This window comes from Schistosoma mansoni, chromosome 2 (genome assembly GCF_000237925.1).
Source record: "Schistosoma mansoni strain Puerto Rico chromosome 2, complete genome".
In the NCBI taxonomy this organism is placed as follows: domain Eukaryota; kingdom Metazoa; phylum Platyhelminthes; class Trematoda; order Strigeidida; family Schistosomatidae; genus Schistosoma; species Schistosoma mansoni.
The window spans coordinates 18,075,624-18,081,623 of record NC_031496.1 but is presented as its reverse complement, the minus strand read 5'-3'; positions in this window follow the sequence as shown (position 1 = coordinate 18,081,623).

The window sequence follows — 6,000 nt, the reverse complement described above, 5'->3', positions numbered from 1 at the left end:
TGCCCAACTTATTTGATTATATATATATTAATGTCATTGCATTGAGCTAGTATCATACGGAGTTAGTCTAATAACTTGACTGCTATGTAACTCGCTAAAAAACGCCAACCAGAAAAAATAATTCAGACCATTTAAACTCTGTCCTGGAAGTTGAAGGAAGAAGTATGACACCTCATGATGAAAGCCGAGATCTTTCGAAAGTCTCGAGGCCGATGCCCCTTCCAACAATCAGAGCAACAATTTTTATAAGTACATGAAACGTCCGAACAGTGTGAGAGACCGGGAAGACCAGTCAAATGGCAATGGAAATGAGAAGGTACAAATTAACAGTACATAGAATCAGCGAAACCCATTGGACCCGAGATGGACAACAAAAGCTAGATATGAAAGAGTTGCTGCTGTACTCTGGTCACAAAGAGGAAAATACTACACACACTCAGGGAGTTGCGCGAATGCTGTCTAGAGAAGCACGAAATGCACTTGTAGGATGGGAATCTCATGGATCCAGGACCACCAAAGCATCCTTCAAAACAAATCACACTGAATGTTATCTAATGTTATGCACCCACCAATGATAGCAACGACGACAATAAAGATCAGTTCTATTCGAGGCTGCAATCAGTCATAGAGAAGTGCCAAAGAAAGGACCTCACCATCCTGATGGGAGATCTAAAAGCGAAAGTCATAATGGACAACACCGGATATGAGGACATCATGGGACGATATGAACTGACTGGGAGAAAGAAACGAAAATGGGGTGAGATATGCAAACCTATATGCATTCAACAAATTGTTTATAAGCGGCACAAACACATACACAAAGCTATATGTGTCTCACCGGATCACACCACAGAGAACCAGATAGGATTTATTTGTATCCATAAAAAATTCAGAAAGACAATGGAAGACGTAAGAAACAGGAGAGGAGCTGACATAGCTTCAGATCACCACCTGGTTTTGGAAGCGGTACGTTTGAAATTTGCGTTACGCTGACACGGTATTTATTATAAAGTGCTTATATATCGTTAAACCCTAGTTTATAAATCAATAATACCATTCAATTAACCCTTGAAGAAAAAATGGTTCGACTGACACAAAAACGTGCTCGAAAAAGTCCTATTTCTTCAGATATTAATAACTCTGGTCTTACCTACACCCCATGCTCTGCTACTCCTGTTGCACCAGATAATAGTGGGAGTGGACTTATTCCACACATGTTGCTGGATGACTCTGTGTCTAACTTAATAATGAGTTCTAACTCACGAACAGATGGTTTCGATCTTATTAAGAGCGAATTAGCCGCTGTCTATAAGCAATTAAGTGATATACGTTCTAAAGTGGAGTCACTTGCGGGCTCTTTATTAAAGCATGATGATCTTAAATTAGAAGTAAAGACACTGTCACCCCTTCGACTGCTGTTTTCAAAGGATATAGTTCCTTCTGAACTTGAAGACAGGATCAACGTAGAATCCGTTATTGACTCGATAGCTAGCGAAGTCACCAAGCGAATAATCTCACGAAATAACGTGATTATATATAATATACCGGACAAAGTTGCCATTAAAACTGTAAGAAACTCGATACTAAAGGCAGCTAACCTCCAGGACAGTCCATGCCAATGTATCCGACTTAACAAAAAGCATCAAAAATACTCGTGCCCTATCCTGTTTAGATTCGATTCCCATTTATTAGCGGAACGTTTGATAGAATCTGAACAGCTAGTCTGTGCGCATACGAAGTTTAAAAACGCTCGTATAGTCTCAGACAAAACCACCAATCAAAGATTAACACAAAAGCGTACCATAAACGAAAATAACATTGTTGAGGTCCCAACAAATGTGATCGCGCCAGCAGCTGAACCCACTGGTTCAGCTAATTTATCTCATGTTAGTCAGTGTACTGATATACCAATGCAGTGTGTTAGTTTGCCTCTCATACCCCTAGTGGCCCTAGATAACCAGGACATATCTGATGGAGACTCTAATGTCATTCTTTCCAGTGTAATATCGGAAGTCAAGGATCGTTCACCTGATTCTATTGTGAAGGCTCATAAAAACACTGCTAAACCTAAAAAGAATATACCGATTAAGAAGAAAGTAAATAAAAAACCCTCTAGTTCTAAACCGATTACCAAAAATATTTCAACGGCTTTACCAAACAAAAGTATAATTTCTGAAACTATGCTTTACCCTACTCATCGTAAGGAAGGTTATAAAGACACGTTTCGTTCAAACGTTACACAAGACGGCCACTACAACCATCATGCAAGCAGGCCTACTATTAGACAGACGGCAATAAACCAACGTGCCCCATGGTTTCCACCATATGTAATAAATAATAAACCTTCAAGATGTAACTCTTATCATCACTCTCGCAGTGGAGAAGATGGTATACTAGGTTATGCACCATCAACGCAACCCCAACATGCAGGCACCTGTCTTAATTGTCCACCAAAACAAGTACAACAAATTATTCAACCTTACCAAAATAAGGATTTTTTCTTCGGCCTCCAGAGATCCCTTGTTCCACTAGCACTACAGTTCGCTCATGCTATAGCCCATGCGATCTGGCAAACACATTAAACCATAGTCCAGGCATAGCTAGAACTCATACCCTCGATAAGGATGCTCTCGGTTTTTTTACACTACACACTCCTTTTTTAAACTTATTACTCATTAACGCACGTTCACTTCTGAACAAAATCTCAGCCTTGAGAACCTTAGCCTTTCTAGCCAAGCCTTCTTTTATACTTATCACTGAAACGTGGTGTTATCCAGCAGTGGCCGATTCCGAATTAAATATCCAAAACTATCGACTCTATCGTTGTGACAGAGAAACTAAGCGAGGAGGCGGTTGTCTTATATTTGCTTTGGATGCCTTAACAACTAATAAAGTTGAAGATAGTATCTTGAATAGTTTACCAGAATCGATCTGGATATCAATCAATACCCTAAACCATAGTCTACTCCTAGGTTGTATATATAGAGCTCCTGATAGTACTGATAATTTGAATGATCGTATTATCAATGCATTTATACACGCATCTACTCTAAACTTCAGTGCTAAGATTATCACTGGTGATTTCAATTATCCTGGGATTAACTGGAGTACCGGTAGTTGTCAGTCTAGCAATGATGAATTTTTATCAATCCTTAATTTGTATTGCTGGTCACAGTGGGTTCGTACCCCAACAAGGGGTGATAATACACTTGATCTAATATTTGGTAGAGATATCATTCCCCTCTCTGTACAAGTATACAACGAGTTTGAAAGCAGTGATCATAGGATAGTAGCTTGTGCTCTCCCTATCTATCCCTCCTACAACCGACCAATTCAAAGAACCTGCAATTATAGAGACTATAAGCATGCAGACTGGGACCTCTTGCGTTCACTGATCAAACTGTCAGACTGGAATGAATTCTTCTCACGTAATAGTCTGACAGATGCCATCAACATATTCTATTTGATTGTTAACTCTTGTCTAGACTCCTGTGCGCCAATTAAGACTTACAGGATTAGTAAACATCACGAATTATATATACCAGCTAAATATCGTAATAAACTAAGACGCCTAAAGAAACGTTATTTTAAATCTAACGACTTCACGGCAGTCACACAAATAACAATAATTTTTAACCAAATTAAAGAGAAACATAGGTTAAAAGCCATCAATGAAGAGCTATTAGCACTACGTACTAGCTCAAAAGTGCAAAACCTTATCCACGTTTACAATAAACGTGCTAAATCAACTCAAAATGTTGATATACCATGCATCCTGCATAATAATAGTTTTATATATGACCCAAAAACTATAGCAGACCTTTTCAGTGGTAATTTTGCAAATGGCAAAGAATCCATAAATGGCTCTGTTTCTAGAGTTATATGCTTGACTGGTAACTCAATTAAATCTATCTCCTTCACATGTCTGAAAATTAGTAAGGTTATAAATAACCTCAAAGTTTCGAAAGGTCACGGTGCAGACGGGATTTCATCATTTCTCTACAAATATGGTGGTCCAGATATCCAACTTCTTCTCCTTAAACTGTTTACCCTCTCTATGGAATCAGGCTCTTATCCTGACCGTTGGGAAACCGCGTACATCATACCACGTTACAAATCCGGAGATAAGACTGACATGAACAACTATCGGCCAATAAATATTACTCCAGTTATCTCTAGGATTATGGAAAAAATTATTAGTGACAAACTATCCAACTATTTATTGACTGAACAATTTATTGATGGTTCGCAACATGGATTTCTTAAAAATCGATCCTGTATGACATGTCATTTTGACTTCTTTAATTTAGTCTATTCGCTTCGTAGCCAAGGATATCTAGTATTAGTGCTATACCTGGACATTTCTAAGGCCTTCGACATGGTCAACCACCAACTTCTCATAGGTAAACTCGCATCTTATGGGGTCCAAAACCCGTTACTAGCCTGGTTTGATTCCTTCCTCAGCGATCGACATCAAATAGTTAAAATCAACTCTTCATTGTCGAACTCAGTCCCTGTTAGAAGTGGGGTAATTCAGGGTTGTGTCTTAGGTCCTTTGCTCTTTTTAGTTTTCATTAATGATATTTGTGAGTGTTTTAGTGTGGGTAAGTCCCTTTTGTTTGCAGACGATCTTAAGGTGGTGTACTCATTTTCTCCACATGAGCTGAGCAATATTCGAAATTGTATCAGCACGGAGCTTAACAAGGTAGCACAGTGGTGCTCGGAATGGCAACTGGAGCTCAATACAGCTAAATGTGGTTGGTTATGCTTCGGTGATACATCACTCAACCTCAATCTTACCATAAATGGGGAAATATTATCTAGGTTACACACAGTAGTAGATCTAGGACTTAGGTACTCCGACGACTTGTCGTTTACTGAACAGATAATGAAACAAACGTCCAAGTCTCAACGCCTTATAGGTTTCATAACTCGAAACCTTCATAACAGCGAATCTCGTATTCTAATGTACAAAGTCTGTGTTCGACCACTCCTCGAATACTGCGCGTTTCTCCTTAGTAGCACGCGCATAAAGGATAAATTAAGACTGGAATCAGTACAGAGACGATTTACATTTCGTACTCTTGGACCTGATAGTGTCTTGACATATAATTCGAGGTGTAGTAAACTAGGGCTTGACCCTTTATGGAAGAGGAGACTCAAACTTAACCTTATCTTCTTTTTCAAAATACTTAACAAACTCTCCTTCACATCCAGTCAGGCGATTCAATATGCTAAGGCCTCACATTACGACATTCGTAACTCCTTGTCTTTAGCGAAACAAACATATTCTAGATCTTCTCTCTATATGAATTACTTTACCTGTAAGTTTTCTAGACTCTGGAATAATTTACCCCAAACTATCCGTATGTTAGACTCTCTCCCATTGTTTGTTCGCTCAATTAATGCTTTTTGCTCCTCTGAAAGTGCATTAAATGCTCTAGCGCCTGCAAGTGTATCTTACTCTACAAGTGAGATTATAGGAACTTTAAATGTTTAACCTCTTACTTTCTATCATTGTTTTGGTGTTCCGTGCTCTTTGCTTTAATCTTACTTTCTCTAGTTGTAGATAATTAATAATAACTCGCTCTGGCACTGGTAATAACCTTACAGAACAATGTTGATCAATCATCAGGCTATCCACTTAATAAAAAAAATGACAAGTTCCCTGGTGTTGTATTGGCTTGCCGTGACATATGCCATATTTAAACTATTTATCAATTACTAAACCAGCAAACATAAAACTTTCTTATACTTCATGTTTGTTCTCTACATTAAATGTTGATTTTTATAACAATCTGATCATGCCTGTAAACTGGTGTGAATTCTGTAAATATTATTTTCAGAATATATTATTATTATTATTATTCTCCTGTAAGTCACACATGTTTCCATGATGCTAGTGCAACGAGTGAAACAGAACTCGATGGCTGCATCGAGTGACTCCACAGATTAGGTTTCGTATATGATCCATTGTATTGTTGCATTTGGAATAATGAA